The sequence below is a fragment of the Caloenas nicobarica genome, chromosome 1 (genome assembly GCF_036013445.1).
Source record: "Caloenas nicobarica isolate bCalNic1 chromosome 1, bCalNic1.hap1, whole genome shotgun sequence".
Taxonomy (NCBI): Eukaryota; Metazoa; Chordata; class Aves; order Columbiformes; family Columbidae; genus Caloenas; species Caloenas nicobarica.
The window spans coordinates 69,230,660-69,251,862 of record NC_088245.1 but is presented as its reverse complement, the minus strand read 5'-3'; the positions used below and the strand labels follow the sequence as shown (position 1 = coordinate 69,251,862).

The following is a 21,203-nucleotide window of genomic DNA, read 5'->3' as shown; positions in this document are numbered from 1 at the left end:
GACACGCAAATCATGGTAGTCAAATTCAGAGTCTTATTTGACAAAAAAATAAGATACAGGAACATGAATGTACAAGCATACACAGTTCACTACAGGGCTCCTTAAAAATAGCTGGTGGTGTATCAGGAATTACAGTAATGAACAACCAGATCTTTAGTCAGCCCTTTGAATTTGAGTGTTACTAATTTAACATCAAATAGGGGCTATATCCCCAGGAATTCTCCTGGCAAGGGGGTCTCCCAGAACCTGGGAGATTATCGAATTCCAATCTAAAGAAACTTACAGCAGACACAAGTGACTGAAGTCTCTGAGTATTCAGTAAAAAAGAAAGTGTGAAAGAGTGAAAGCAAGCCAGCTTTACTTTCTCACATGAATAAAGTGAGGAGAATTTATACCTGTCCTGTGGTGAGTGGAGTCAGGGTCCCTGGAGTGCAATACGGACCTGTCTGGTCTCCTTCCTTCCTCCTGCTATTTACATAGATTCTTACAAAGCCTTTTCAGGTTTACACGTGTTAACAGAAAGGGGCTCTTCAGTCGGAAGAGATGTTTGGGGCAGCACCGGTAGGCAATCAGGGTTGCTGTGAGTACCGGGCTGAGTCTGGGAGTGGTAGATGGCTGCTTCTCCTGGGAAGAAAAGGGAGACATCAGAGAGCCATTACCTTGGAAAGGCCACCCAGGGCAGTGACAGCTCACAGCTCTTCCTGGCTGCTCCAGGCACTTGTCCCCCAAAGGAGACTGTGGTACCATGTCTGGAAGGGGAACTGCACCCTGATGCACCCCCAGGCCATCGCAAATGCCAGGGAAGAAGGTCCAATGGATTCAGAAGCACTTGAGCCTGACTGTCCATCCAGCCCATTTTCTTAATTGCCAAAGACTCCTGCCCACTCACCCTCAGGCACAGCTGGGCAGCCTGTCCTGCTTAACCCTTGATGTTTTGGAACTGACCTTCTGTGAGTGAGTGGATTGCCAGGGAGGAAGCTGCACCTCTGCATAAAACATCACAAAATATACAAGTCTAACAACATCTGCAATGCACTTAGTTGCATCACTTTCCTATCTTCCCACCAGAATTCTGTAGCGCAACCAGGAAAGAGGGTCAATATCCAGTTTTAGCCCTACAAACTCTCCTTCCAGTTTCAGCTACATGAAATTTCCCAATTTCTGAAAAGAACACAGTATTTCCATTTCAAAGAGAAACCACAGATTGAAGGAAGAGACTCCACAACTAAACTCTTCTCTGCACCTGACACCCTTGGGGGTGTGCAGCATAGACAGTAGCCCAGTATTGCACAGCCAGGGCACGACAGCCACACTTGCCCCCACTGAGTCACAAAAGGAAGGGGTGGAAACGTGGGGTTACTAATGTATTATATGGTATTTCTGTGCGCACAAAGGAAAGAAGCAGCACAGAAGGGAGCAGAGATGGGATGTGATGACAGGTCAGCAAGTCCAGATAGTGCCTTCATGACTCAACAATAAAATTTGGACAGTCTGACCAGAAAATTTCTAATTCCTCAGGCCTGTTGGCTGGTCAAGTTGCTTATCTGAAGAAGCCCTGCCCTGCTTCCTGCTGTCTTGCCTGATAACCATGCTCATGCAAGTCTTTGCAGACCCCAATATTAAGTTTTAGATTAAATTGGATTTACTGAATTAAGTTTAGCCCAGTATTACTGAATTACTGGATTTAAAATTATTTTGACCCAGATAAGTGTACTACTGATTGATACTTGTTACTGTCCTGCTATTTGAGACCAGTTTTTATCCCTAAAGCTGTTAGTCTGGTGTCGGTTACTATATCTTGAATCTAACTCAACCAGGCTGCCTCAAGCCCCTCCACTCCACTGTCAGAGGGATGCAGCACATGGCACCCTGATTGGCCCCAGCCTCACGGCAAGTGCCTGAAATGCTCTGGGGCCTTGACCCACCTGTGGGCACCAGATGCTCTTATGGAGGGAACTACCTGTTCCCTTCTTTCATTAGAGAAAGTCAGAAAGATGAAAGCATAAAGGAAAAGTTACCCTGCCTATTTCCCTTAGCTCATGGTCTTAGAAACGCTGAGCACCACTCAAATGCGGTGGAAGCCCAAGTTGTCTCCCTACAGAAATTAATATCTTAAGCCCAGCAGGACATTTGGGCTGGGACAGACAAGACTCTTGCCACTGCCTGTGTTAGAAGCCTTCACATGACTGTGGAGAAATGAGAAGGCCACAGGGTCCCTGTGGTGGCAGTATCTGCCCAGGGAAAAACTTGACAGGTGGCTGGAAGATGCTTAAAAGGGAGTTTCTGAAACAAAAATACATGAAGCTTTACATATTGATCAAGACAACTGGGGCAGAAATATTCGGTCCAATTTGACTTCAGAAAATTGTATGTCAAATTCCTCCCTTGAAGCCTGACTGGACTTACAAATCACACGAACGATTAAAATTGCTAATGGATGCTAATGGAGGCGTTGCAACTGTGTTTCTGTGTGCTCTTTCACAGGCATAGACTTAGTCAAATCAAGCAAGCAGACTCACAAATCTGTTACTGTGGTTTATTTCACCTGTCTTGCAAATATGTCACATGATGGGGGGATATCATCTGAATTTCAGAATCAGAAGCCTGGATGCTCCTTTAGGGTCTGGAATCCAACTACAAACTCCAGTGAAAAATACATACTCTGTCTTTCAGTCATCACTAGCGTGTGCTCAAAGGTAAAGGCCCCAAGATGACTGAGGCCCACTGACTACTCCCTGGGCCAGTCCCATAGATTTGGCATTAAGCACAGGTAAGTTGGTTATCAAACACACTTTAGATTAGGCCCCTGTGCCAGACAAAGCCCTATCAGGTTGCCATCCCTTTGAGGCCCAGCAGCACCCACTAGTCAAAAAAGGTCCTGGTCTACTCAGAGCCAATTAACATCGACAGGCACTAGATTTACAGGCACAGTGCCCAGTGCCACATGGTCCCAACCATTAGTAAAGTTAATTTATGCTGTGCTCATTTTGTCATCCTCCCTCCTCTGCAGCTGTAGTTACCACCAAATGCCCTTGTGTCCAGTTAAAAATCCCCCTAAGCTTATGCAAAAGGGCCCTGACCACGAAGTGTGGAAAGCCTGTTTGGCCTTGTGCATTCCCAAACAGGCAGTCCACAGAGTCCCAACATCTGTTTTACTGGCTTTTGCCAACAAACCCTACCATGACACGCCTTTTCCCTCCAGAGCCTTAGCAAGGGCCCCTAGTGTACCTCCTGCCAGTTCATCAGCTGGAAACTGGAAAATCCCCAGCCCTTGGTTACCCAGACTTATCAGACAGATAACTAGAACCCCAGGGGAGCTGGTCAGAACCTGCTGATCCTTCTCAGGTGGCACAGAGGTTACAGCTGACAGAGACTTCCCATCCAGAGGCAGACACCACCAGTGATGCCACCATTTGTTTGTCCTCATGGACACTCAGAATTCTGCCTTCAGTTGATCACACTGGAAGGGACCACCTCCCTCACCCTCTGTAGCAGTTGATGTGTTCACGGGAGCCCCTTCCACCCTTCCCATAGTCAGTCAAGTGTGCCCTCCCTAACAGACAGCCAGCCTGAGGATCTGAAGTTTTCTGGAGGTTCTAACATCCATTGTGGAATAACCCAAACACAATTCTATTCATGTCAGAACAGCAACAGTGCGTTACTGTAGCTACAAAGGACAATGAAGAGCAGCAGAGTGGCAGCCTGACACAAACTTTTACCCAGCTGGGGCAGTGACAGAGTTTATATACTTCTGGGTTACACAACTTGTTTTTCGCAAAACTACAGCTATGCATCAGGTAAGCAGGATGTACTAAATTACCACAAAAAATAGTAACATACCGATTACTTCAGATAAACTTCAGACAGTACTTCCTTCAATAATCAGGTCACACTTATACAGTGAGTCCATTAGGTAACGCTGCAGATACTTCTTAACTAGAGAGGCCTGCAAAGGCCTATGAGGCAATAGCTATTTTACTTCTACATATGGAACTACTCAGAGACCAGAACTTCCGTGATGCTCAATGGAAGGTACTTCTGAACGAAAACTCCCCCTAGTTTGGGTATTCTGAGAAGCATCCCCACCTCCAATGACCCATGCTGTTAACACCTCGTGAACCTGCAAGCCCCAGAACTCATTATCTCCCTTCTCACAGAACTGGAAAAAATAGGCAGTATTCACTTGCACACACCCCCCCCTTTTAACAGCCCCATCCAGTCAGCGCACAAACCCAGCAGGTTCCAGCATCTGATCAGTGACTACCAAGACATAAATTCTGCTCCTCTCTGCCTCCTACTGCAGCCCCAATAGCTGCTGAAATAATCAATTCCTCTTAACTATTGCATAGCAGGCTTGGACATTAAAGATGTGTTCTCCCAGTGTCCCACTCACTTGGACAACCAAGCTCACTTTGCTTGTACTTGGAAGTGCATTCATTAAACCTTTACTCATTTACCTTAAGGCTCTTGCTATCATCCCACCATTGCTCATGGTCAACCCTAGCTGAAACTTCTCCCACTCCTGATGTCTCTCACCCCCCAGTATACTGATGACATTTTCATAAGCAGACACAGATGGGAATCTGCTGCACAAGGTATAATCCCAAATTTCAGCCCTCAAAGAACACTGGGAACTTCATATTTCTCCTGGTAAATGCCAGGGTTCTGCCCAGAATGTAAGGTATTTGGGTTCTTTTTAAAGGAGTTTTCTTGTGTGCACATACCAAAGGTGTTCCTGAAAAAGTGTTTTGCAATCTGTTTTCTTTACTCAACATATTCCCTCCTCCAAATGCAAACATCAGAGTCTCTTGGGCTCTTTACACTTCTGTTGTGACAGGCCTGGGTTTTAGTCAGCTAGCCCATCCTCTCTGTTCCTTGCTGTGCATACATTTCACCTGAGACTGGAACATGAGTCGCCAACAGGCCCAAACCCTTTTCCTAAAAGTATTCAACAATATTGGTATTTGGGACCCCTCACTCCTACTGGTGGACTAGAACACAGGGTCCAGCACAGTCTACGCCTAAACCAATCCCTTGAGGCAGCAAAGGGTGGCAAGATGTGTAAGCCTCAGGTGGGGAATGGCATTGTGCTTTACATACCACCTTACTTGTCCTTTCTGATATCGACAAAGCCCTTGTGGATTGCCTTCTTACACTGGATGGTTTTACAACCTATTCTTTGCAGTGTCCTTCACACTTCCCTTTCCCTGAAGGATGTGTGCAACCCATTACCACTCAGCACTGGGTTCCTGCTTTCTCTGCTATCAGAATCCAACCTTTAGGCCTTCTTTAGTCCCGATTTTCACCTCCTTCTCTTTCAGCTATAAACAACCCCTCAGACTCACCTATTACAGAAGCCTATCCTTTCAACACACCACAGAAGGATGCCTGGTTTACTGAAGCCTCCACAATCCTTCACCATAATCCCTGGTTTGGGCATACCACTGCAGATGACCAAGCTGTTAGACTTGATTGCCACGATAGCACCCAGAAGGCTGAACTCTTGGCCCTTCACTTAGTCATTTTCTCCTCTGATGACCAGGAGGTCTACAGTGGCTCTTGGGCTGTTTTTGCAGGGTGCACCTATTGGCTTTCCTCTTGGAAAGCACACTTCTTCAACACCCATTCTGGGGATATTTGGGGCCACCTTCTTTGTGAATAAATACAGGACTATGCCCACCCATCTTCTTTGGCTGTCAGCCATGTTGATTCCCATTTTGCTTGCCCCATGGCCAATGCCATTTGGAATGCCCAAGCTGATGTGAATGCTGTGATCAGAAGGGTGGCAATGGTGGCAAACACTGACACCTGTGGTAAAGCCAACCACAGGCCAATTGTAGCAGATGAAAATGAGGAAACTTTAGCACAAATCTCCAATCTGCACCACAGAACCACTGTGGTAGCTCTCTGGTCGCACAAACATTGGAGTCTTCCTGCTGCTAAAGCCTTAGTCAAAGTCGCAGCATGCTATGAAATATGTCTTCCCTTGGACACGGCACAAAACATCACACAGGCCTGTTACACAGTTCCCAGTGGGGAAGAACTGGTCTCTTTCAGCAATTAGCTACCCACAAGCAGCACTATGGAAATACTAACAGACATTAAACTGGTCCAGCAATCAGTGTGCCATGTGCCTGTACCAACCCTTTTCTGGAGCGCCCTTTATACCTTTCTCACTCTGTTGACATTATGTGCCTTTAGGTTAAGGTGTTAATCACTAAGTTTAATACTATTCTCTTGCCTGAGTTCCACTGGTATTTCCCTTCCTGACCTCACCACAACCAACTCTCCAACTATTATTCCTAATTCACCCTCAACTCCATCCCCCATCGTTACTGAAATATAGAATAGAATCACAGAACAGTTTGGGTTGGAATAGACCCTAAAGATCATCTAGTTCCAATCCCCTGCCATAGGTAGGGACACCTTCCACAAGATCAGGTTGCTCAAAAAAGCCTCATCCAACCTGGCCTTGAATGCTTCCAGGGATGAAGCATCCACAGCTTCTTTGGGCAGCCTGTTCCAGTGTCTCATCACGATCACAGTGAAGAATTTCTTCTTAATATCTAATCTAAGTCTACGCTCTTTTAGTTTAAAGCCATTACCCCTTGTCCTGTCACAACACTCCCTGATAAAAGACTCCCTCCCCAGTTTCCTTGTAGGTCCCCTTTAAGAACTGGAAGGTTGTTATAGGGTCTCCCTGTAGCCTTCTCTAAGCTAAACAACCCCAGCTCTCTCAGCCTGTCCTCACAGTGGAGGTGTTCCAGCTCCCTGATAATCTTTGTGGCCCTTCTCTGGACAAGGTGGTACTGATGTGATCAGCAAAAATCAGACACAACAGCTATTTTTGGATCCTAACTAATAGGCAGAGTTAACACTGCAAACCAGTGTATCTAGACTGAACTCAGCAGAATCCCACCTGCTGAAACTCAAAGTTGCCTGAAATAATGTCACTGACACCAAATCACATCTAGAAGCCTGGCAGCCCTAGTTAAACTTTACATATGATGCAAACACAGACTTAGCTGTTCCTTACACGTTCACTATAGGAGATGCTACTACTGAATGAACCTACCCTATCTCTGGCTTTACATCAAGATGGATCTGTGATCCATCCCATGGATCACTGACAACAGGCTTGGCAGAGAAACACAGGACAACAATAAGTAGACATTGAAGATGACATCCCTGATCCAGGACAGGGCTCATGTGTGAAGGGAATTCCTCTGAAACCTCTGATATGCGCCGTAATTCCCTAGCGGAGTCTGGCATTTCTCAGTAGACCCTGACAAACACACCAAGACAGTACTTGTCCATGTCAGCAATGGCTGTGCATGTTTATGATCTTGAATGGTCACCAACAGCAACTGGAGCTTTGAATTTGGTGTTACATCTAGTTGTGGGTTTGTTAGTTTTGACTTTATTGTGTTTGTTGCTTATAATCATTCTGTATATCCAAGTTGAGCAAATAATGAAACAAATTACGTTAATCCAACATGCAATATATATGCAATCAACTGAGTGACCGTGCAATGGTATATAATTAGCATTAATTGCAATGCTTAAATTAAGCAAGTTATCAATTCATTGTACCCTTACCACTGATCTGCAATATGTTGCATATTTATGACAGAGAAAAGAGGTAACTGTACTATTACTCTGTGAGTTGATAAAATGGATTGACTGTAGCCACAGGGTGGAGTGTGAAGGATACACTCAACTCCTTGACTAAATTAGCGATAGTTTGGTTCAGGCTCCCAAAGGAAATGAAGGCCGAGGCCATTACCAGGTCAAGAACTTCTCTAGTTCCAACATGTTCCTTGAGAATCCACACAGGAACAAGGTGACATGGTGAACTTTGATGCATATGAGCTGGGAAACCCGAACACCAACCATGCGATTAACACATGAATAGCAGGTGGTTCTTCCAAGACTAATTTGTCAAGGAACAAATGAAGTTGTGGGTACAAGTAGTTCAATGCTTACCTTTTCCATTGTATGCAATTTGACTACAAGCCAACCGCTTTATTCCATAAATACAACAGCCTGAGTGAGCCTTTTTGAGCTCTCCCCGCTAAGCAGCTGGCTGCATGGCAGTGATCTCCTCTTGAGTTGGGATGCCTCCCAAGGTTACTCCTCAAGGTTGAGAGATCCCTTACCAACTGCAGAACTTTGGCAAGAGATCAATATCACATATAACCTCATATCACAGGGAATTACTTGTATTGGTATTTTTGAATTACTATTATATCCCCTGTACAGTACATAATAGATTGGACCTTGCCATTGGACTTTCTTAAGCCTCACTTTTACAACATCTTAATTCAATAAAATGACTTTCGCTGCTACCTTTGGTGCTGGTTCTTTAGGCAGTGTGAATCTCTCCTGTGACAAGTGTAAATGAGGCACTCATAACACTTTTAAAATATTCTTGTTCATTATTAAAAGCTTCCTTTTATTGACCAAAACTCTAAACACATGTATTTCAACACCAGCCACTCTAATCTTGGTTGTTTGTGTCACAAATGTGATTTTTTACATGGCTTTGGCTTGGTAGCAATTTAGGATTTATTAATATTTTTGAGATAGATCACAAGATTAGGTTACGTAATTCTTAATAGTACTTAATCATCAGCCAATTTAAGAGAGCAATTTAATGGAATTTATTACAATCAAAATAGCGACACAGTTAACAAGTCAAGAACAGCAGAGTTCATAAAGACTTACCGTACAGTTTCCTCAATCAAATTGCACATACAGACAGAGGTTAAATCAAATCACACACATGCAGATAAACAGTTCTAAATCAAATTGCACATTCATACACAGGTTAACCTATGATTAAAATTTCCCTTTTTGTGAATTTCATGAATTACTTTGTGTGCTGCCATTCATCAACAGATGGCTGGTGAACCTGGCAAAATCAGGCCTTTGAGTCCTCATGAAACAGTCAATGGATGATCTTTCAACCCTCACGAAATCTACCCTGGCAGGTATCCCAGCTCAGGGGGAGATACTGGGTCACACAGCCCCCTGCAGTCCCAGAGAGTTCCAAAAGGTCTCACTTTGGATCACCATCTCTAGAGCGTCAAGATGATTGTCTTTGGTTGGTATTTTCCATTCTGGCCATAACTGGTGCCCAGTCATTCCATATATAATTCAGGCAGCAGATGGCCCAGGTGTGGCCAGGGAGTGCCTGGCACCCCAGCCCCAGGCCACTGCAATTGTAATCAACATAAGAGAACAATGGCAGATTTTTCCAAGCCTGTAAGGCTTATCTCACAGTAGCTTGGAGCAGGACTGCACCACCACAGTTTCCCACCCCTCCAGAACATGGCCTTCAGCAAACACAAGCTTCCAAGAACTGAAAGAACTAAAGTTCAGCTGCAGGCCAGCAAAACTTTTCTCCCTCGTTTCTGCTTCTGGACTTCTAGCAGTCTCAGTTAACCAAAAGCATTTAAAATTAATTCAGTATGTTTGACATACAGTATCATAGAAAGGTTAGAGCAGCCTGGCAGACCTGCACCTGGGGTACAAGATGGCCTGAATCAACCAGGCGTGTGACCCAAGGAAAGAGTACATATGCACACACCAAGAACCCTCATTTTCCTCAGTTCATTTGGCTGGGTGGCTGGAGATCAGGTTGTTTGTTTTGGGTCATTTGTTTTTTTCTTAAGTGAACACACTTCATTCAAAACCCACCTGTATGCATTCATGTGCAATCTGCTCTAAGGGAACCTGCTTTAGCAGGTGGATTGGATAGGATAATCTCCAGAGGTCCTTTCCAACCCCTATCATTCTGTCTAGCACAGTGGGAAGAGCACTTGGAACAAACAGGACCTTTTCAGAACAGAAGAAGGAACCGGACAGAGATTTTTCAGTTCAAGCAACAGCTATTAAAACAAAACCCATCAAAATTACGCTCTTCAGATTACCTCATTAACATAGGTCCAGTGCTTGTTAAGGGATGCTGTAAGTGACCACCTCCAGCAGCTCTGCGGCCTGGTGGTTCCTCCTGCCCCAAGGCTGGAGCCCAGTCTGGAGACCCAGGTGTCTCCATCGCAGGCTGTTGTACACAGCTGCTGCTGCTTTCCTGTTTGTGTGTTCAACCAGTAGCAAGGCCGGGCATGCATTCCAGAGACACAAACAGGACATTCACACCAACGGTTACAGACAAAGTGCTGCCTTCAACTTTATGACTCAAAAAAAAAAAAGCGCAAGTATAGACAAGTCTCTTTCCTCCTCTTTGGTTGGTCAGAATTGAACATCTCTCTAAAACCCACGCACCCACACTCTCTATGGTCACAAGCACGCACACATTCCTGGTTCCTTTAAGAACCAGCACAGCCCCTTGGCCCATCCAATACCCCTCCTGCCCAGATCCAAGGCCCTCTTACCCACTTCAAAGGGTCTCTCCTTGCTGGTTGTCCAGCTTAATGGTCACCAGCAAACAGATGCATGCACTCACACACATTTCATAAGCACTCTACACTCACAGATCCCCCCAAATACCAGCATGGACCCTCTGCCCATCTGATACCGCTGCCTAGACCCAGGGCCTCCTACCCAACACCTCGAGGCCTGCTAGTAAATTATTCAGGCAAATCCCAGAGACTCAATTTGGGAAAGACATGCCCCACACAACTCCACCAGCAGCCAGCACATGGACTGTGACCTACCATCCCACCAGTGTTGAACACCTCACTCATTCCAATTGCTGACACTTCAGGCCAGGGGTGCCTGCACCCCCAGGTCTGACCCCAGCTGCTGGCAACAAACTCACTCATGCCAATACCCCCAGTAGCTGGTACTCTGGACAGAAAGTCTGTGGGACCTGTAGAGACAATGCCAAGAGGGACAGTACTTCCAATTACTGATGCTGAGACATCCTCTCGCTCCAGTTGCTGGCACCATGGCCCAGAGATGCCTACATCTCCAGTGTGACTCCACTTGCTGGCCCAGTTATCAACTCAGACTGGGCTCCTCAGTAGCTGGCAGTCTTATAGCATCCACACACAAAGGACAGAGAGTGAGACTACAGAGAGACAGTTAGGGACAGACTGAAGAAGACATGACTGGCTGCAGGGATCAGGCCCAGGGCTCAGTCAGACAGACCTCCTGACCAGCCACAGTTTACATACAGCTGTTCCACCATCCTCTTCTACCCACACCTGGGATGCAAAGGCTTGCAATCTAATCAGTTTAAAAGTCACGGTTTGCCTACAGTTTCTCAACAGCTCATCAATTTGCAAGACGGACAATGTTTGTTTCTTCTGTCTCCTTCACATCTGCCTGTCAGGTTTATCTAAGTTTTCTTTATTGCTTCCCTCTTTTCCCTAGAATCCCATTTGACAGGGTCCTTGATCAAAAAATCTTGCTGAAATAAACACTCTTACATCCTACACACTTCATTAACGTAGCTGAAGACATTTGCTTCTTGTTAATATGCCCAGTATTGTTTATCTGCCAAGTTTGTGTCTCCAAACATTTGGTTTATTCCTTCCCCCTTACTATCTCCTTTTTCACTGAAAAGGTCTTTGAGCTGATAACCTTAATGAAGCAGATGCTCTCACCTTTCACAAACCCTTACACTCAACATGTTCCCCAATTTTATTGCTGCAAACAGTGTCCTGGAAATGGTGCCCCTTCACTGCCAAAGTAGTCCATTCTTTTAACTCTTGGTCTGCTGTTTCTTCCGCTGCTTTCTCACACATTTTCATTGATATGTCAGTCACTGCAATTTTAATATTTATGTTACAAACCTCAAATTCAGGACTATAAAAAAACTGAAGGAACACTTAGGGAAAGTATCAAATGTGGGGAAAAAGGGGATATGTAAGAACAATGAGAGATGGAAATAGAAAGGAAGAATAAAAGGAGCTGGAGACAAGTAAGGGCTTGAAGGTCTCCACAACAGCAGCTGGAGAGACTGGCAAGCAAAGAAAGTCTGGGTGCCAACAACTGGAAAAGGACTGGAAAGGTCAGCATCTGGAGGAACCATGGGGTGTGTGGGAGGTCCAAGCACCAGTAACTACAGGGACCTAATTGTGTTTCTATTTTGCCATAGTGGATTTATGCCCATGTGCATGGGTCTGCAAGTTTGATTTCAAGCTGAACTAGCCAGACAGGAGGAAAACCCAAAAGATTAAGAGAAGCTGCTAAATTAATGTATACTGTGATTAAATTACAAAAGACATATCCATCATTAACCAATTGACATAAGATAAATGCTTTCTAAGCACCTGCAAAACGAGGGGATATTTTTCAAGTTTTAGATCCTTCTGCATGACAAGAGGGAGACAGAAGATTAAGTAATACATTGTTCAGAAGCAGAGTGCTTGGCCTATGTTTGACTAGTAATTAATAGATGTGTTGTAAGTAAGAAACTAATCAATTATAACTAACTTTATCAATTATTTCTTAGTATATTATATGTTAAAAATTTCAAAAAATTGTAATGAATATGCAATAATATTTGTAATGAATAAGCAATGCAAAAGCATGCAGTCATCAGAGCACTTATGGAGGATGACCCCCAGCACTCATTCCCCAGCACCACTAATAAAAGAATGCCTACTTAACAGTGTAATTGACTCTGCTGTTAAGTTTGTTTCTTCATTTCAAAGACACTAAATCAACAACAGACCGGTAGCAAAGTCCATGATCCAATGCTCCCGTACTCATGTGTCAGTTGTGTACACAAAATTGGTCAATAAAATTACTAACTTAAAAATTTTGGTCAATTTTCTCCAATGTGTAAGACAATGGTTCATAACTCTCCCAGGTATCTCGCACTACACACACTTCTGCACACTACACTACCCAGAATTGTTTAATACCCTCCAGATAATGCTATAATTGTGTTTCCTGTAGCAGGCAGTTAATAACAACTTGAAGAATTACCATTATATAATTCAATTTTAAAACTTATTCAGACATACCACACAAAAAAAAGGAAAAAGCACTCCTTGGCACTGCTACTGATGCACAGTCCTATAGCTATAGAACCACACCCAGCAACACTGCTGCAAGAGTAATGGGAATTGCAGTCACAGCCAAAAGGGCAGCAGGAAAGAGGCCATTCTTCTCACCAGGAATGATATAACACAGATAAACACAATGCCACATACCAATAATTGGAAGTGTTAGATACAGAAGAATCTGATTTTGTCATAAGTAGCATCTAAACTGAGCTCAAACAGATTATTCTGAAAGACAAAAAGTGAATTTTCTGCAAGCACCATGGACTCCGGGCATTTGGAAGAGCCATGTTTCACGAGTTTTAAAATTGTAGCTCTCCACAATATCAAGCAATGTACCAACATCAGCAAAAGAGACATTGCTGTTCAGAAAAAAATGAAATCTTCAAGATTGTATTTGATTCCTTGATGGCATTAACCAAGCCTTTATTGCTTACACTCCTCAAGGGAAAAAGTTAGTTCACTTTTGACTAATAGTCATAAGCATGAGAAAGCAATTTTCAACACAAGCAGAATATTTGCAGTGGATTGCATATGTTCTACAGGTTGGGTTATCATAATTTGTTTCATTATTTGCTCAACTTGGATATACAGAATGATTATAAGCAATGAACACAAAGTCAAAACTAACAAAACCACAACTGGATGTAACACCAAATTCAAAGCTCCAGTTGCCGTTGGTGACCATTGAAGATCATAAACATGCACAGCCATTGCTGACATGGACAAGTACTGTCTCAGCATGTTCGTCATGGTCTACTGAGAAATGCCAGACTCCCTTAGGGAATTAAGGCACATAGCAGAGGAATTCCCTTCACACATGACCAGTGTTAACTCTGCCTGCTAGTTAGGCTCCAAAGTAGCTGTTGCATAGGATTTTTCCAACTCACGTAAGTACCTCCTTGTCCAGAGGAGGGCCACAAAGATTTTTCGGAGGCTGGAACAACTCCCCTATGACAACAAGTTGAGAGAGTTGGGGTTGTTCAGCCTGGAGAAGACCTTATAGCAGCCCTCCAGTACACTGGCTGAAGTGCAAATTAAGAAGTTAACTGAATTTCAGTCACAGAGAATAATAGTAATCTTTCATCATCACATACTCAAAGAGCTCTTTCGCATTTTATGGAGACCATTTATACCATTAATAACGCATATTACTAACTTCAAGATCATAGGAGTGTTTTTTTAAAAAAGTACAGCTGTGATAATGCCTCTCTCCTCCACTGATTTACCAAGTTTCCTGTATACTGTAAGTTACATTAACACTTCCACTCATTAAGTTGTCCTTCCTTGCAATTCCTCCAAGTATGAAATTCAAATACTTTTGTTTGACATTTTCACTGCTCTTTGCAGTTTCAAAACTGTTGAGAACTTAAAACTCTCATGTTTAAGCAGAGACACAAATAATAGTCAGAAAGATCCTAGTAGCGCTTATCGATCAAATGAATGAAAGAGAAAAAAAAAATCATTCCCTGACAGCAATGGAAAAGTGCTAGAATCATTTGAAAAACTGTGGTTGTAACAGTATTAACTATAGAATAGAAATACTTTGAGTGGCGAAGACAGGTTGAGAAGTTTACATTTTCCCCAACTCAATTTCCCCCCCCCCCCACACTTCTACATCTTCGGTTGCACTGATGCTGCTACTTGTGATGCTTTGGGATGAACCAGACCATAGATAATAAAATAGCTTCTATATTTCCAATTTAAAAAAAAAAAATCACTTACTTCAGCAATCTTCTAAGTGTATCCCTTCAGATAGATGTGTAGCACCCACTGGAAGAGCAGGAGCTCCTTACTGGTCTTTGCTCTTAGAAGAGAAAACAGTCATTAAGCTGCAAGTGCTACTTTTACAGAAGTAGCAACAACCTGTACCAACAATATCACTGGACAAGTGTCCCTGATTACTAATAATACAGCAGAACATCTCCTGGCAGATTTTGAAATCTATTTTGCTGTGAAGCACCAGCTTCCTTTTATTAGTGCCCAGAATCAGGTCATAAAGGCAAAGAATAACAATCACCTAACACTAACAACCATGATGTATGTTTTCAGCATTTTCCCTTGTATGGGTTCCCCCCCGCCACCTTAGGAGCCACCAGCAGGCTCTACAGTTCCTCACAAGGCTTCATAGTCAGGCTCAACAAAGCACGAGCTGCTATAGGAATTAAGATAACCGAGTTGCACCTTCTTGACCTTCTGTTCCCTTTACTCTCTTTGCTGTCTTCAGCCTTACCTCACCTTACCTCCTTTTATATCAGGGGGTGGGGAGTATTCACCTCCCTCCTGTGCCCATTTGTTGATTATTAGTCATCAACAAAGAGAAGAAAGGCTCAACATCAAAATAACAGGTTAATTATCGCATTATGACCAGGAGAAACCAGAAACACTGTGACAAAAGCCACACATCTCCAACCCACTGACATGCTGCTCCCATTTGCAGAAAATGAAGCTGAGCAAGCACAATACATACAGGATTTAAGAAACCACTTCCCTTGTTTTCAACCCACAGCCAAAAGCCAACAGACCCAGGTAGCAGCTCCGAAGGTTGTAGTTACCAGCTCAGCTGGTCCATTAGGGGCAAAAGGCCTGGCAAGGACTGCCTGAGGAGCACATCCCCTCACCTGGCCAAATGCACCATCATGCCTCTACTCCATCAGAGGTGACTAAGCAGACACAACAGGCCCCTTTTGATCATTTTTCCTCAAAAAAAGAGGGGGGAGGCAAACAAAAGAGCTGAGAAACATTGTTTTGTGTAATTTTTAGAAATAGATATAAAAATATTCTAGTACCCTAACATGTTTGCCTGCAGAACCCATACATAATACATAACTTGCTGCCTTTTAAAAAGCCACTGCCTCCAGCAGATCTGAATATTTTTACTAATCTACAACTATTTTTGCTAAATAGTAGGAAGGGAGAAGTGAAAAAGCACCTGTGATTTAAGTGGAAAACAGAACTAAGATGACAAAAAGTTCTTCTACACACAGCAGAACAATGAACTGGAGAAACACTTTTAGTTATTATTAAGCAGGAAAACAAAACATCCCGTAACTGATTTGATATGAAGCATGCTGTAATGTTTATTTCTGCCAGAACATCAGACAATACGCTATTTCCTGAAAGAAAAATACTGCTTAAGCTTGAATTACGAAGAGGGCTTCATCCTTTAACTCTGAAGCACCACCCAAACCACTGCAGCAAGACAGAACTAACAGTTCCTGATAAACACCTTCAGAACTACCTCAGCACATTGGCTAAGGCTCCGCTTTGAGACTCAGGGGAACTTTTATACTGGCACAGCTATCAAGAGCAAAGGATTTTGCGGACAATAATACAAAAGTGATCATTAACACAAGTCTGCTTTCTCTGCCAGGAAGGTCTATCTAAATGTTTTGGGACACTAGCTGATTAATTCAATGAAATCAGGTGATAAGAGCCCAGTTAAAGAGCTTTTGATGTTTTGCTCCCATCATTCTCAGGTGCAAGAGCTAGAAAATATTTACTAAGAGTCAAGATGTGCTGGGTTTATTTTGTTCCATTTTTAAGTCATCCCAGGAGGCTAGTTAAGAGAGCGGGAAAAGGCCCAATGTTACCGCAGAGCTCCTAGAAAGAGTTGAGTCAACTTCATAACAACTTCCAGGAAAACAACCTCCAGCATTCCTATGGGCTTCCAAGCACACCCAGAGCTGGGAAAACCCACTCACATGCTAGCTGATAACTAGCTTTCACCTGTACCACGGGTGTATGAAGCATATTTCCCAGAGCATACAAAGAAAGTTGATAAAGAAGTGTTAATAGGGTACTTGCCTTTTTCTCACATTTCCATCTGCTTTTGCAGATAGAATAAGCTAGCTAATCCTTTCAACTGCATTACTCAGACAACTCGAAGCAGAAATAGAAGCACACACCCCCTGAAAACCTTTTTTTTTTTTTTTTTTTAGTTATATAAACAGTTTTGCCAGTTCAACCGCAATACTTGCCTGCACGTGTCCCTCTTACACAAGGCTGAGCATCAGCTCCTTACCGCAGACCTTGTGATGCCCACCTGAAAGACTGAAACCAAAAAAAGACATGGGCAAACACCGGACTTCCATCACAGAGCTTAAACACGGGAGGCTCAAAACACCTGATCTTCCCCACAACCCTGAAATCTACTACTACTTTTTTTTTCTTTCTAACAATACCTTTCAGACTTATCTCCCTGGATTGCCACAGCCTATGGAGAAAGACAGTAAATTAAGCGTCTGCTGAAGGTGACCGGGGCGGGGGATGTCTCTGGAGGCAAACAGTTCGGCCGGAAAGCGCGCCTGCAGATCTCATTGTGCTTGCTCGGCCGCTCGCAGGACGCTTAATTGATATTAACTGGTTCTGCGAGAGGAGCGGCTCCCCACACACATACCTGCCTGCCGGCCACCGCGCCTCGCCTGTCTGACCCGCTCCACGCCACCGACCCCGGCCCAGCGCCGCCCGAGCCCGCCAGGACGGGCCCGCCGGCCGCCCCAAGAGACCCGCGGCCGCCCCAGGAAACCGCCACGGCCTTGCAGAGCCCTCCCCTGCCGGCGACCCCGGCCGGCTGCACCCGCGGCCTCCCCCGCTACCGCGGGGAGGAGCCGGGAAGAGCCTCGCCGGCCCAGCCCAAGGAAACGGCTCCGCCACCCGCCCCGAGCCCCGCCCGAGGCGCGGCGCGGCCTTTACTGGCGGGCCGACCGCTTCATCCTCCCCGCCCGCTCAGAGGCCCGGGGAGCGCCTCTCCGCAGTCGCCCGCTCCCCGGCCCCGCGGGCTGAGGAAGGCACGGTCCCCGCCGTGGGTCCTCCCCCCCCCGCCGCCGCCGCCCGCTCCTCTTCCTTCCCCTCCCCGTCCGTCCTCACCGAGCCCGGCGCGGCCGGTCGGCGGGTCGCTCCGCGCGCAGAGGCGGAGTTAGCGGCCGTTAGCGGCCGGCAGAGCCCGAAAGGCACCGGCACCGCCGGTGCTGCCGCTACCGCCGCTGGGCAGGGGCAGCGGGGGGGCCAAGGCCCGCCCCTGGGCGGGACTCCCCGCGGGGCGGGGAGCGGAGGGGAGGCCGGGCGGCCGGCGCCGTTCCCCGCCGCTCTGCCCAGGCCCGAGCGGGCTGTGCCGGGGGCCGCTGGGGCTGAGGGCCGGAGGCGGCGCAGAGGCAGCGGTGCGCGGTTCGGCAAGCGGGAGCGGAAGTTTGCCCGCGCTGTCACCGGGTCGCCGCGCGGCGCGATCAGTTTGGCTTTCGGTTTCTCAAACCCCCTCCAGACCGAGCCCCTTCTCCCCGCCTGCCTTCTCAGGCCCCCAGGGAAGTCCCGCAGCTCCCAGCGTCGGGCCCATCGCAATTCCTAAGAAAAATACAGTAGGTCTTTCATCTCCCACCGTGAGCTGAGGATCAGCTGGGACTTACAGGGAAGCCTGCAATTAGGGGAACTGGGGACTGGTAAATATAAAGGCTCTGTAGTAAAAAAAAATAGCGAAAAGGAGGAAAAATACATATATTATTTAACGTGCAAAGAAAAAATATGTAAGCAGTAAGGTACTTGCCGATAAATTTCACATCACAAAATTTCCAGAGGGCTATTGCAGAGAAGCTGCCAAATTAATGTATACTGTGATTAAGCAATAAAAATGTACCCATCATTAACCAATTGACATGATAAATGCTTTCTGACCACCTGCAAAACGAGGGGATATTTTTCAAGTTTTAGATCCTCTTGCATGACAAGAGGGAGACAGAAGATTAAATAATACATTGTTTAGAAGCAGAGTGCTTAGCTTATATTTAACTAATAATTAATAGATGTAAGTAAGAAACTAAACAATTATAACTAACATCATCAATTATTTCTTGGTATAGATGTATTGTATGTCAAAATTTTCAAAAAATTGTAACGCAAATGTAATAATTATGTGAATATAAGCAATGCGAGAGCATGCAGTCATCGGAGCACTTACGGAGGATGATCCCCAGTGTTGCCCAGTGCTTGTTCCCTAGTGCTGATAAAATAAAGAATGCCGCTTAACAGTATAATTGAGTCTGCTGTTAAGTTTTTTTCTTCATTTCACTACGATCTGTGTAAAAGGTCTAAGTTTAAATTTTAAACAGCCTGTGCTGAATAGATCTTACCTTAAGTTATGTTTCATGCGTAGCAGTCAGGGGAGCAAAGCTCTTTTGTAACTGTATAGTCAGGGAAAGTAATTTTCACTGAGCTTTATGAATGAGCTGACTCTGCTCACTCACATGAGCATCAGTATCTGTGTCTCCAAGGAGGCTGATGTGACATGGAGGATGAGGGACTGGCACGTGACGGGAGACATGGCATTTGCTGAATCCAAGTTCCCCTTCATTGCTAAGGACAAACTGCTTTTGGATTTGGCTTGTATATTTATAACACCTTTTGGAGCCAACAAGGTATGTTTTACCTCTGTGTCAGTCTTAGGAAATGCTGCTGAGTCAATTCTGTGCTTTCGTTTTCACTTTCTAGTTACCTTCTGGTTCCAGGCCAGTTGTCACCCAACACTACAGTGACAGGCAGGTTCCTTTAAAGATGCTTGGTAGAGAAGTGGCCACAAGTTTGTAGCTTTAACTAGAGGTCTATTATTATATAAAGATTTTAGCAATCAGCGTAGCTCATCGTTACAGAGAAATTCTAGCAATTGGCATAGCTTTCCAATTACCTAAAATTTCAGTTAACGAGATTTTTGGTCACCTGGACCCCCTCTGCGAATTGGGTCAAATTCTTAATAATCAGCACACGATACAATAATCATAATCTAGACTCCGACTTTTAAAAATACATGACTCACTGCTGTGGAGGCTTACAAAATCAAATTAGAGAGGTGATAAACTCAAACCACTTTATTCTAACCAAAATTGTTTAGCAGAAAACCAGCTAGAAATGAGGCTTATCAAAACCATTCGACACTGACAATGTGATTATAACGAACAAAGTTTATCTACAGGACATGATTCCAAAACAGCTGCTGGTTCAACAACCAGCATTCTGGATGGAATGGGATATTATCTCTTATTTGACAGTGACTGATGCCTTATGTGCTGAGAATGTGGTTATACCTTTATTCTGAGTAAGTGTGCCTTCGATAATTAGTTCAATAATTTGCCCCTCCAGTAATTACTCCACACAACGTTAGTAAACCACAGGTCCAGAATGTATGAGGAATTAATACTGCATAGCTGACTTAAGAATTGTTAAGTTATAGAAATGAGGATCCAAAGTGTGCACAATCACTGACCCATAAAGTCTCAACCTCGAGGAGTTTCCTTGGGCACCATCCCAACCGAAGGAGAGGGTCCCTGACTGCAGACCTGCTGCTCCGAGGAGGACCAACTCAAATGGGGTCTCTAGTGCGGCTCCACTTATACTCTAGTCAACTCTGTCGTCCTATTTGGTCAGTGATCTAGAAACTTTTCTCAAGCGAGGCATTTCGTTAGCTAAAGACCCTGTCTGTCAACCGAGGTATGTGACCATAGTCACTATGTGTGGTCTACCGGTCAAGAAGTTGCTGATGTTGTAGAAGGAGAGGAAGGAGTGCACCTGCCACACCCGCTCAGTGCTCAGAGGAAGAAAAACAATGGATGCTCATTCTCCAGCCAACGGCGAGGCTGCTGGAGTTCCCTGTGACTATATCACACTGCGAAACACAAATGCCTTAGCAGTCCAGCTGGTGTTTAGTCCACTTCAAAACCATTTGGATAAGCTGATATTGATATACATCTCAGTTTGGGAATTTGGTCTTTACCACCTCCATAAATTAGTAGATTCTGAAGAGACTGCCAGGAAATCAATATACAAGAATTTTGGCTGCAGAAGACAGCACAGGTGGCAATGTCTGCATAATGATGAGTCCCTTCCAACTCAGAACATTCTATGATTCTACGATCTTTATCTCTTCCTGTCCAGTTCATCCTCCCTACCTGGTGTTGCTCTGGCTTTGACCTAATGGTGCTGCTCCCAGCATACATCAGGCCTTAGGATGAGCTGTGTGTTAGACAAAATCTGAGCAAGAGTTGAGTGATCAGTGTCATGGTTCAGTCCCAGTCAGCAACTGAGACCACGCAGCCATTCAGTCCTTCCTCCTCCTGTGGGATGGGGAGGCAAATCAGAAATTAAAAAAAAAAAAAAACAAAAAAAAACCGCGTCGTTTGGGATAAAAACAGTTTAACAGGACTGCAAAGGGAAGAGATAATAATAACAAAAGAATGTACA

General features: G+C 44.7%; 1 protein-coding gene across 7 annotated transcripts in view; it reads right to left on the bottom strand.

Moving 5' to 3' along the window:
• The window catches only part of RESF1 (retroelement silencing factor 1), a 33,735-nt gene extending 15,767 nt beyond the window's left edge, over nucleotides 1-17,968 (bottom strand). For 2 of the 7 annotated variants that reach the window (XM_065648267.1, XM_065648249.1), the window contains exons 1-3: nucleotides 17,850-17,968; nucleotides 16,961-17,033; nucleotides 14,706-14,787 (exon numbers count right to left, since the gene is read on the bottom strand). The gene's annotated coding sequence lies outside the window, so the exon portion shown is untranslated. Of the gene's footprint in view, nucleotides 1-395; nucleotides 625-14,705; nucleotides 14,788-16,960; nucleotides 17,034-17,164; nucleotides 17,324-17,379; nucleotides 17,620-17,849 lie in introns of those variants that run through there. The other 5 variants (XM_065648259.1, XM_065648286.1, XM_065648276.1 and 2 more) reach the window with 5 other exon arrangements.
• Nucleotides 17,969-21,203: the final 3,235 nt, after the last annotated feature.